The following is a 13,502-nucleotide window of genomic DNA, read 5'->3' on the forward strand; positions in this document are numbered from 1 at the left end:
GGTGGTTGTGGACTGACTTTCTAAGTATGCTCATTTCTCCACCCTACCCCACCTGTTTACACCAACTTTGGTCGCTCAATATTTCACGGATCAGATCTTCAAATTACATGGCATGCCCACTTCTATTGTGTCTGATCGTGACCCGATCTTCACCAGTAATTTTTGCCAGGAACTCTTCAAGCTACAAGGCACCCAACTAAAACTCAGTACTTCCTATCATCCACAAACGGATGGTCAAACTGAAGCCGTTAACAAATGTCTGGAAACCTACCTTAGGTGTTTCACTTCAGAAAAGCAACATCTATGGATACAGTGGTTGCCTCTAGCTGAATGGTGGTATAACACCAACTATCATGCCACCACCAAAGTGACTCCCTATGAAGCATTTTATGGTCAACTCCCTCCTTCCCCTACTTCTTATATCAAGGGGTTCTCAAAGGTACAAGCAGTGGATCAACTCCTACAAAACCGCACAACCGTGCTCGCCCATCTTAGAGAGAATCTTCATCAAGCTCAAAATGGCCTGAAGCAATAGGTAGATCAGCATCGCTCAGAGCGCCAATTTCAAGAAGGGGATCAGGTATTTTTGGGGCTGCAACCATATAAGCAAACTTCACTCAAAGACAAGGGTTGTCATAAACTATCTCCAAAATTCTACAGACCATATCAAGTACTTCAGCGCATTGGAGAAGTGGCCTACAAGCTAGCTTTTCCACCCACTGCAAAAATCCATCTAGTTTTCCATGTCTCATGCCTCAAGAAAGTGATTGGGAACAATTGCAGAATTCAAACCAGTCTACCTGAATTGGATGAAGAAGGGTCAATCTGGCTTCAACCTGGACAGGTCCTAGACACACGAGAACGACACCTGTGTGGCCGCATGATCAGGGAAGTCCTCGTCAAGTGGAAAGACACCTCTCCGGAAGATGCAACCTGGGAACCAGCCACTATTCTTCAACAGTTTTCGCAACTTCAGCCTTGATGACAAGGCTATTCTTAAGGGGGATGGCATGTTAGGGTCCCACCCTAACCCCCTTATTTATGTAGTAGGATCGAGTCATAGTTATAGTTAAGTAAAGAGTCAATAAAGCCCATATTAATAATTGTAAGTGGTTAACCCGTAATTAATGACGGGACCATAGTTAGTTGTAAATGGGCCATGCTATAAGATAGATGGTATTAATAAGAACCATGGTATTGATCCATGGTATTGCATGTATGAGTCATATATAAAGGATAGAGACTCCCTGCAAGGAGCATCATGTCTTATTTTGTAATCGAGCTCTGCTCTATTAGAGGTTGCCCCCTCGAAGAGGTAAGTGAACATTGCTTTCTGAATAATAAAATACTTGCTCTTGTTTCTCACTATTCTATGTTCTGGGTATATTTCTTCGCATATTTGGTATTCTGGTAATCGTCTTGCAGGTTAAGAGCATAACACAATCCCTCACTGTTGCTCATAGACTAAATAGACACAACATATGTCTTCCTCCAATCCTCCAAGCCTCCTATTTCCTTGCACTTTCTCCTGGGTCCTCTAGCTGCCACCTGTGTGAATTCACCTCTCACACAACTCACCAAACTCAGAAGTAACTATGCAATCTCCAAGGATTGAATTCCTTCTGCATGAAAGAGATATCCTCAATGGAATATTCCTACAACTGATAGTACTTTGTCCCATCATCTGATCTCAACTGGGTCTTTGACTCAAATAACATGCATGAGTTATTTATGAGAGAATATTTAGTTATCTGAAGTGCAATAGTTACATGCATGCATGCATTAACTAACTGAACCCACAATCAGTTCAACAAACTGTTGGAACTAATCTAACTGGACTTAACTCAATTAACTGAGCTAACTAATTACAACTCAAAGTAAAACTCATCCTAATCTCCTTAATCAAGGGATAATTTCCTCAATCAAAGGGGAAATTGTTTCATGTCTTCATATAGACTTCATGTTTGATTTTCTCCAACTAATTAACTCAAGATGAATTAATTAATTATTTTTCAAACAGCTGCTAAGATCAAATTCGAATTTTAATTCTCAATTTTAGTTCAGGGACTAACTAAAATTGGAATGTATCCTGAAATGCTATTTATAGCAGTGTTATTTTTAGCACTATTATTTTAGCATTTCTTGTTGCTATTTTCAACACTCCCTCTCAACAAGAAATGGATTATCTGTCGCCCCAATCCTGTCTCTGTGGAACTCGAACTTACATTTTGACAATGCCTTAGTTAAAATATCTACATCATGTTCCTCGGTCGAAACATATAGCAACAACATGATCCTCTTCACTACACAGTCTCGCAGATGATGATACCAGATGTCGATGTGCTTGGACTTGTCATGAAATACTGGATTCTTAGAGAGTTTGATACAACTCTAATTATCGCAATAGATCACAGTTGGATCCATCCTCTAACCAAACAATCCAACTAGAATCTTCCGCATCCAAATGGCCTCACATGTTGCCTGACTGGCAGCCATGTATTCAGCCTCTACTGAGCTAAGTGCAACTGACCTCTGTTTCCTGCTGTACCAAGAAACTGCAGTTGAACCAAGGTTGAATATTCCTCCTGAATTACTCTTCCAGTCTAATGGAATCCCTGCCCAATCTGCATCTGTGGAGCCCTGAAGCTTCACTCCCTCTGTCCATTTGTACCACAATCCATACTGAGATGTGCCTTTGAGGTATCTTAGCACATGCTTCGCTGCCTTCCAAAACAGCTTGGTAGGCTAAACCATAGCTTGAATCAGTTGGTTCACCGCAAAGCAAAAATCTGATCGTGTGTTCACTAGATACATCAATGGACCCAAAAGCTACCGATAAACAGTAGCAGCTACTACCTCACCTGAAGTAGCATCCTCCTTCCTCCAGTTACCAGCTAGAGGAGTTTATATGGGCTTGCACTTCTCCATGTGGAATCGCCTAAGTATCTCATTGGCATACTTGCCTTGAGACACAAACACTTCCCCATCCTTCTGCCACACTTCCATGCCTAGAAAGTAGTGCATAAGACCCATGTCTTTCATCTCGAACTCTCTTGCAAGGTCCTCCTTGTATGACTTGATCAACTGATTATCACCTGTCAATATCAGATCATCAACATAAAGAACAATGATCAATGGCCTACCTTCTACCATGATGTGGTAAAGGTTCGCATCTGCTTCACTCTTGGTGAAGCCCGACTCGATGAAATAGTTGTCGATCCTAGTGTACCAAGCATGAGGTGATTGCTTCATCCCTTACAAAAGTCCTCTTGAGTCGGCACACATGTGACTCACGATCAAAGGTCTCAAAAACTTCCGGCTGCTCAATGTACACCTCTTCCTCAATCTTCCCATTGAGGAACGCAGTCTTCACATCCATCTGATGAATCGTCCAACCCTTCTGATTTGATAGTGGCAACATCAATCTGATATATGAGTACCTTGCTACAGGAGAAAAAGTCTCATCGTAGTCAATCCTCTCGACCTGTGAGAAACCACGGGAAACAAACCTTGCCTAATGTTTCTCAACACTGCCATCAGCTTCTTGTTTACCTTGTAAATCCATCGAGAACTCACCACTGACTTGTCCTCTGGTCTTGAGACAACATCCCAAACACAGTTCCGAATGATAGACTCGTACTCCTCCACCATTGCATCAACCCAGACTAGTTGCTGCACTGCTTCCTCGAATGAAGAAGGTTCAGTCTCTACACACTCCCTAACCAGGGCCATGTAACCAGTGTACTGCTCGGGTGACCTCCTCTGTCTACGATGAGAAGATGGTTGTCCCACATTCTCTCTCACATCCAGCATCAACTTGTCAGCTTCGCTTGAGCATTTCCGCCCATCTCTGGAAGGCTCAGCGTGAGTGGATGTCTCCACTCCCGGATCCCCTACATGCGGCTACTCCGCATCAGTCTGAGGCTCCTCCTCCTTAGGAACTAAAAGTTCCTCCTATGCATGCAACTTGAGCTCCCTCTCAAGTGATACTTGCATGGCTTTCTGCTCGTCAAACTTCAGATTTTTGCGTACCACTTTCCTCTAGCTGGTAGGCAAGAACACCTGATAGTTGTGGGGTGTATCAGTGTACCCCACAAGTATCCCCAACTCAGCAGTTGGATCTAGCTTCTTCCGAGCATCTTTGGTCACATTGCAATAAACTGATGATCCAAATATCCTGAAGTGACTCACATCTGGTCTCTTCTCGGAAAAGGCTTCCATTGGTCTCTTCATTCCCAGTATAAGATGTGAGCTTTTGTTTTGCAAGTATATTGTTGTATTGCATGCCTCAGCCCACAAATGGAGTGGTAGGCTTTGGTCATGCAATATCGCTCGAGCTACTCCCACAATCAATTTGTTCTTCCTTTTGGCCACCCCATTCTGTTGTGGGTTATGTGGTGTCGTCAACTCCTGTTTAATTCCTTCTGCTGCACAAAAGTCCTTAAACTGTTGGGAGACATACTCTCCCCAATTGTCGCTATGCAAGGCCCTTATTTTCTTTCTAGATTCTTTCTCTGCCAAGGCTTTGAATTCACAAAAGCTTGAGAAGGTTTGATCCTTCTTCTACATAAAGTAGATCCAACATCTACGAGAAAAATCATCAATAAAAATAACATAGTACCTTTGTTTAACGATGGAGGCTGTAGAGAATGGTCCACACACATCTGTATGAACTCGCTCTAGGATTTCTCCAGCTCTACTATCTCGATCCTGAAAGGAAGATTTCACATACTTACCTAAGGTACAACTTTTGCATGTATCCATTTGCTCCAATTTTCCCTTAGGAAGTTCGGTAGAAATATATTGCATGATCTTCAAGGCCCCATGGTGCAAGTGGCCCAATCTTCTATGCCATAGCTTGCCAACATCTTGGCTCTGCACCAACTTTGCTTTGGAACTCAATGCAGCACAGTCATCTACCTCCAGCTTGTAGATATTCTTTACTCGAATCCCAATCCTCTTGGTTTGTCTAGTGTCAATATGCCTCAGGAATGCCTTTCCTTTGCTAAATACCACATCATAACCTTTGTCTTCCAACATAGCAACGGACACAAGATTATTCTTCAGACCTAGCACGTACTTAACATCAGTCAAGGTGAGAGGAGCTCTATGCTCCCTCTGAAACACAACCGTACCTTCACCTGAAACATGGTACTTTCCATCATTGCCCATCTCGATCCGCATCTGGAGGTCCTTCTCCTCTAAGGTACTGAAAAGATTCTTGTCGCCGGTCAAGTGGAATGAAGCTCCATTGTCCAGGTACGAAACACACCCCACCATTGATGAAACCATACATGCAATGAGGGTGAAATCCAATTCGAACTATGAGGCCAGTGCCTCACCATCTGATCCCTTCTTGGATTTCTTATGTGGACAATTCGTAGCATAATGGCCCACCTCCTGATAATGAAAGCATCTCACTTTCGATTTGTCAATCTTCTTCCCACCATGGGAAGAACTGGATTTGGAATGGGACACCTTCCCTTTCCCTTTCCTCGCCTTACTCGCTAAGGCTAGAATTTATTCATCATCTTGCTTTGATGAAGATCCATCTCTGGGGCTTCTCCTTATCTCCTCTTGCATCAGATCTGATCAAAGTCGTTCCCAATCTGGAAGTTTCTCTCTTCCATTTACCGAGTCTTGGTAGCTATGCTAGCTCTTAGGAAGACCGAGGAGAGCAAGACTCACCATGTCATCATTGGCTGTCGTGATCCCTACACTTCCAAGCTCATCCCTGTAGGTGGTGAGCTTGTTCAGATATGTAGAGATCGTGTCGCCCTTTTCACACTTGATTTTCCGAAGCTTGTCTTTCAGCGCCAACTTCCTCTGATCGTTGTTGTTCTGATATAGATCCTTCAATGTTTTCCACATTGAAAATGGTGTCTCCTTCCCATGGAGACTCGAGACTATGTGGTCTCGAACTCCCTCCAGAAGAATTCTCCTCGCTCTAGCCACACATTTCTTCCATTCCTCCAATTCTTGGGCATTAGCAGTTGCTGGCTTGGGGAATTCTTGATCAATGAAGTCCTTCAAACTGTTGTCCTCTAATACCGCTTCCATGTGATCCTTCCAGGCTATATAATTCGAGTTGCCATCAAGGGCATACTCGAGTCTAAAACCGTTGAACGCCATTGGTGAAATTTGGGATGTGATAAGAAATCGAATTCTATAATCAGGAACTTCAAACTTCGAAATTATCCCTTCTTTTTATACTGTTCTTCGATTTGATCACCTTTGCTCTGATACCATGTAGAATTTCCCACTGTAGATCACCTGATAATGCAATATACTAAAGCAAAATACTTGATCTACTTCTACAAATAAACTTGCGGAAGCTTAATAGATTTTGAGCAAGATCAAATAGAACACATATAACAGAGAATGAGAAATCAATCACACATGAACACAGAAGAATACTCTGGGGAAATCCTCAGCTAAAAACCCCGATCTATGTATTATCATACAAATGGAAATATGTCTGGATTACACAAAGCTTTAGCTCACAAGCTATCCAGCTCTCAGTACAATCCCTCACTGTTGCTCATAGAATGAATAGACACAACATATGTCTTCCTCCAATCCTCCAAGCCTCCTATTTCCTTGCGTAGTTTCTCCTAGGTCCTATGGCTGCCACCTGTGTGAATTCGCCTCTCACACAACTCACCAAACTCAGAAGTAAATGCGCAATCTCCAAGGAATGAATTCCTTTTACATGCAAGAGATATCCTCAATGGAATATTCCTGCATCTGATAGTACATTATCCCATCATCTGATTTCAACTAGGTCTCTGACTGAACTGACATGCATGAGTTATTTATGAGAGAATATTCAGTTATCTGAAGTGCAGTAGTTACATGCATGCATACATTAACTAACTGAACTCACAATCAGTTCAACAAACTGTTGGGACTAAGCTAACTAGACTTAACTCAGTTAACTGAGCTAACTAATTACAACTCAAAGTACAGCTCATCTTGATCTCCTTAATCAAGGGATAATTTCCTCAATCAAAGGGGAAATTGTTGCATGTCTTCACATAGACTTCATGTTTGATTTTCTCCAACTAATTAACTGAATATGAATTAATTAATTATTTTTCAAACAGCTGCTAAGATCAAATTCGAATTTTATTTCTCCATTTTAGTTCAGGGACTAACTAAAATTGGAATGTATCTCGCAATGCTATTTATAGCAGTGCTATTTTTAGCATTTCTTGTTGCTATTTTCAACATAATGCCCATACCTGGTCCAGAAAATTATCTTATAGATGTCCTCCTCTTTGATGCATACTTGATGATATCCAGATCTCAATTCAATCTTCGAGAACATTGCTTCTCCCTTCCACTGATCAAACAATTCATTAATCCTCGGAAACAAATACCTATTCTTGATGGTCACTTTGTTCAACTCCCTGTAGTCAATGCATAATCTGAGAGTACTATCTTTCTTCTTTACAAACAAGACTAGTGCACGCCATGGTGATACACTTGGCCTAATGTATCCCTTGTTCAGCATTTCATTCAAATGTAGCTTCAAATCTACCAACTCAGGTGTGCTCATCCTTTATGGTGCCTTTGATGTTGGAGCTGCCCCTGGCACTAACTCAATAGAAAAGTCTACCTCCCTGTGAGGAGGAAACTCTGTAATGTCCTTAAGAAATACACCTTGAAACTGTTGTAGAACTGGATACCTGCTCAAAACATTTGCATCCTCAACTTCCTTACATTTTTCACTAGAAATTTGTACTACAAATAACACACACCCTTTGTTGCGGCTACGCTTTTCCTTCATAGTTGTTACACTCCGAATAGATGTGACTTTCTTCCTTCCCTGTAAGACTCTGGGTTCTCCATTGCCATCCACACACTCAATGGCTTTGTCATAACAATCCACCTTGTTTCTATGAAGGTACAACCAATCCATTCCCAACAACATATTGTATGATCCCAATGGTAATACATTCAAATGTGCTATAGTAGGCATACCATTCAAATCAAATGCACAAGCTCTTACCCAATGGTGAACTCGCTTCTTTGTACCTATAGCCAACTGCACTAACCAAGATTCTGCATGCAATTCCTTACTCAAACCACACTTATCCACCAAGTCAGGACTAACATAGCTATAATTAGATCCAGGTTCAATCAAAATAGAAATAACTTTATCACAAAGCTTACCATCCATCTCAATGATAGATGCATGATAGTCTGCATGTTTGTTATCCAATGTTGCACAAATACAAGGAATAGTCTGACTAACATCCCCAATAGTTTGTGTGTCATGTGCACTATATATATGAGGTCTACCACCCTGATTTTGTAGAAAATCTCTCCTGCAATGATCCTGGCCACAAGTTCAACACTCTATGGGCTTATAGCCTGCATCCTTATTCTACTCCTCAAATCGAAATCATGTCCTTTGTCTAATGCATTGAACTTATTAGATGGCATTGGATTCTCTTTATTACCTGTACCCTGAGGTCTTGCTCACTTTCTGTCCCATTTTCCTTTGTTCTTTGCATTACCTTTCTAGTTTGGCTTAGTCTCATATCTACACTTGATTGCTCGCAGCAATGCCTTAGCTATCGGATGGCCTCCTCCAATGCTCTAGGCTCATCGAACTCAATTTTGTTTTTGAATGCAATCGGTAATCCACTAATGAACCTTTAAATCTTGGCCTTCTCCTCCGTGAGGTAAGGCACATACCTCAATAGCTCCAATAACCTGCTAGTATGCTCCTCATCTGTCATTGATCCCATATTTATCTCATATAATTCTTTTTCCCTATCATCAAACTATCTCTCTGACAGGCACTTCTTCTTGAACAGCCTCTCGAATTCATTCCAAGTCAAGTCCCCTTCATGAATACATCTGACATTCTTCACATTTTCCCAGCAAAAATTTGCTTTACCTTTGACACTGAACGTAGCTACTCTGGCTTTCATGTTCTCTAAATAATCATGTAACCTGAATAACTTCCTCATGCCAAGCAACCATGCCTTTGCATCCTATGGTTTCTTCACCTCTCCATCAAAAGTAGGTGGCTTTGCTTTCTCAAACTCATTTGGCAAGTATCACTCCTCCTGTAAGGATGATAATGATGACGATCATAGTGCCTATCTGAACCAAAACTAGAATAGTACATGTGTTTATCCCCTCTCCTATCTAGAGTGTCCAATAATCTGTCATCTCTCACTATGTCACTCTATCTGACCTGTTGTTGTCACCTACTGCAAAATGGGTTTTCAGCTGCCCAAAGTACAAAAGAGTATAAAAGATTGCAATCATCTTTCAAGCCACAGAATGACTCAAAGTCTAAAACTGACCACCTCCATTGGATAGTCCTCGGAATAAGTTTTTCAATGGTATGGGGAAGTCTAGAAATTGGATTTTGGATCAGAAGATATGGCATGTTGAAGTCTAATGGTTTTGTTTCCTTTAAAATGAAGGAGAAGAGCATATCGAAGGTCCAACATATCGGAGCTCCCACAAATTAGAGGTCTCGCAATATCGGCAGTTGGTAGGTCCAGGCCATATCGCACATCGGTGATCGGTGTTTTCAAAATGTCAACTTTAAAAAAGCTGCGATCGAAGAATCAGCGATTGGCTAGGTCCACGGCATACCACATATTGGCAATCGGTGGGTCTTACACATCGGCAATCACACATTGTGATCATGTGCTCAGTATTTAGCTCAAAATTAAAAGTTATCATATTGGCTCAAAAACTATACAATTGTGTTTGTCTTGTCAAGACGATCGCAATGCAATTCATTTCACTGGAAACGGAGTCTGGATGAAGGAGAAAAGGCCTACTGTTTGCTTTCCTAAACAGCTAAAAAAAATGCAGAATAGAACAGAATGATGAAATAGCAGTCCAGTCAGCAAGGGGAATCTTCTTCAATTTTCGCCCAATGGGGTTGTGACAAGTGTCACCTCCAGATTCGCCAGTTTAGTTATGTGAAGGTGAAATTGCCTAAGTGGTCTTAAGGTGAAATTTGAAATTGTTTTTATTTAAATATTATTATATATTATATATAATTATTATTTATATTATATAGTTTTTTTAACTATATATATATATATATATATATATATATATATATATATAATTTAAATACGAATTATTTCAAATGTTTGGTGGCAAATGTAAATTCAAATCCAAGTAAACGAGCGGTAAAATCAAGTTTAAAGTGGCGGCAAAACCTTTGTATGGGATGAGCGAAGGCGAGTTTGAACCCGTGACCTTCCCCACACGATTGACACCACCCACCATTGGGCCATATGTCATATTTGAAAACAATAGCCATGAAATTATATTTAGGCCTACCATAAATGCTAATGGCGGAGCAGAGGGAGCCAACCCCGCGGACTAGTTCCCTCACCATACGACCATACGTTAAAAACTGTGGGTCAGCGCTAAGGTTAAGTGTGATTAGTAAGCTACTAATCCCAGTTAAATTTAATTAAACCATTGTTTAACATTGTGGCCTTTATGGCGGAGCCAACAAATCCGGAACCACCACCAAACTTGGCAGACTTAACTGGAGTCTCTCCAAATTTAGTGGGGTTTCCTAGGGAAAAATTAAATGAAGCATATCTTGCTCAATTTTCGACCAATTTTGGAAAATTAATAGTCAATTTTGGATGATTTAGACCTTCTGAAGACATTGGTATAGGTTTCAGAGGAAATATAAGACTTCTACAGGTGATTTTTCCACAGGGAATTTCATGGAAGCCAAGTGCCACCAGGGAAGGGGGTCATACCCAAAGCAACCATAGTCAGTTTTCAGAGATCCAATAGTCATTTTGGATAATTTGGACATTTTGAACACATTGGTACAGGTATCAGGAGCCATAGAGCTTTGTAAACAACATTTTTTCCACATTGATCTAATACAGAGGCCCAAGCCATGGAAGTTGGACCAAGGAGATGTAGCCTAGGAGGGGTGAACTCCTTCATCAAAACATTGTGTTAATGTGTCTCTTTGATAGTTTGCTGCACTATACATGTTTGTTGTTTAATATTTTTTTCTGAAGCTATTTTTCTCATGAATGTCTTTTAAAACTTAAGGAAATTTGACTCATTCTATGCACAAGCAACTAATGAAACCACGGCACAAGGAGCAATAAGGAAGCACATATTTATAAATCTATAATTATTATTAGCAAAGAAAAATTAATCATATAAAAACATATCAAGTTGGTATCAGAGCAAAGGTTGAATTTCTTGATTGCTTGAGTTTATGCAATCAGGGTTTTAATGGTTGCAAAATTGTGTTGCTTACAAGGTTAAAGTTGCAGAAAGGAGAAGGGAAGTTATTGGTTGCAACTCCTGAGGTAATGCCCAGAAGAAGGAGAGCCACAAGGCCACAATCTCTGCCACCCAAAGTTCTAATTCCAGTTGCACTTGAAACTCCTCAAGTTTTGCCTTCAATTGAGATTGAAGAGGTACAAGAAGTACAAATGTTTGAGCTTGAATCCATAGTCATTATGTTTGGAGAAAGAGACCCTGAAGGTCCCTCTTTAGAAGAGGAAGAATTCAAGAAATATTTCTATACTTTGACCGAGATTGTTAAAGTCCTCTATGAAGAGAGGAACACTAGAACGATTGGAGAGAGTGCTAAACCTCCACATGGAGAAGGAAGCTCAAAGGATAAAAAAGATGAGAAGAAGGATTCCAAAGGGAATGGTGGAAATCCACCTCCATCTCCACCATCCTCATCATATTCCTCATCATATCCATCATCTCACACAGCATCATCTTCCACTACCACCACTGAAACTACCATACTCATTCCAAAACCCCAAAAGGAAAGACTCCATTACTAAAATTGGACATAAAATTCGAACTTCCCATGTACAATGGAGAGGTGAATGTAGAAAAGTTGGACATTGGATTCGACAGTTGGAGGTATACTGCAGAATTCAGAACCTTCAAGAGGATGATATAAAAATCCAGTTGGCTTCACTGAGGTTAGAAGGAGTTGCATTAGTTTGTTGGGAAGCAAAGACTAAATAGGAAGTGATAATCCATGGTAAGATATCCATCACTTGGGTTGAATTTGTTTCTGCAATTAAAATATAGTTTTATCCTTTAACCTTTATGCAAAAAGCCATTATGAGATGGTAGAATTTTAGGCAGCTTAAAGGCCAAACAGTCCAAGATTATACACAGGATTTTAGGAAAAGGGCTTTATTATTAGGAGTGAATTTGAATTCTCAAGATACATTGCTAAATTATATTGGGAGTTTACATTCCTATCTTAAACACACTATTCTTATGTTCAATCCAAACAACTTAGATGAAGTATGTGTGCAAGCCACGCATCCTGAATATAGAGGAAAGAACACTTATGAAGAGAGTAGTAATAAAAATCCACCTAAGGGTAAGGAGAAAGAGAAAGGAGGAAAATGGAAAGGGAAGAAAAATAAAATTTTGAAGAAAGAAGGGGAGAAAGTTATCTGTAAACATTGTTCAAAAGAGGGACATAATGAGGATCATTGCTGGAAAATCCATCCAGAAATGAGACCAAATTAGTTCAACAATAAATGGAAATTGAAAACCTCTTCTATCACTCAAGAAGATTTAGGTTCTGAATCAAGTGATGAAAACAAAATCACTATCATGGGAATCAAAGGAAAACAAGATATTGCAAGCACTAGTTCACAAAACTGTAACACTACTACTACTCCAGATGAAAAGAGACAAATTGAGTTATTTCATGTTAGGGTCATATCTAAACACACCAAGATTGACACACTCTTCGATAGTGGGTCACAAGCGAATCTAATCTCTGAAGACTTAGTCAACAGATTGAATATTGAAACTGTACCTCACCATAAACCATACCCTTTGGGATGGATAATAAGAGACACCAATTTACAAGTTACAAGAAAATGTTTGTTTAAGTTTGCAATCACTACAAATTTTGTTGACGAAGTAGAGTTAGATGTGGTACCGCTTGATATTTCAGGTGTGGTGTTGGGTAGTCCATATTTGTATGACCAGAAAGCAATCTTTTACCACCATGAAAACAAGTATCACTTGTTCAAGGATGGTGTGGAGTACATAGTGAGATCCCATCGCAAAAAGTTGAACATTTCTTTGGTTAATGCAGGGTAGGAAAAAAGACTAGTGAATTCAAGTAAAAGTTTAGTACTTCTCATGTTCAAGCCAAATGATGATATTGTTTATGAAAATGTTGTTGCATGTAATGCAAGTTTCAATTTTGATTTGGTTGGTTTAGTTCATCAAAGTGATGAAGTATTTTAGGTTGTGAAAGAATCGTCCTTCAAGGAGAAAGAAACTTCACGTGAAGTATCTTTGCAGCAAGAGGTTTCTCTTTGTGATGTTAGCATACAAGGGTTAACAAAATTGCAAAGTGTAGAGACACCATTGCAATGCAAAGTTTGTTGAACAATGGGCTCATTCAATCATCCCTTACGCCATGTTGTGCACCGATGGTTATGGTGCCAAAGAGGAATGGTAAGTATTTCAAG

General features: G+C 40.1%; 1 protein-coding gene across 1 annotated transcript in view; it reads left to right on the plus strand.

Moving 5' to 3' along the window:
• Nucleotides 1-13,502, plus strand: part of LOC149183568 (uncharacterized) — a 99,574-nt gene that overhangs the window by 24,842 nt on the left and 61,230 nt on the right. The window lies entirely within an intron of this gene.

This window comes from Pinus tabuliformis, chromosome 3_2, assembly GCF_031772625.1.
Source record: "Pinus tabuliformis cultivar Carrire ecotype Pingquan chromosome 3_2, CPIR1, whole genome shotgun sequence".
Taxonomy (NCBI): Eukaryota; Viridiplantae; Streptophyta; class Pinopsida; order Pinales; family Pinaceae; genus Pinus; species Pinus tabuliformis.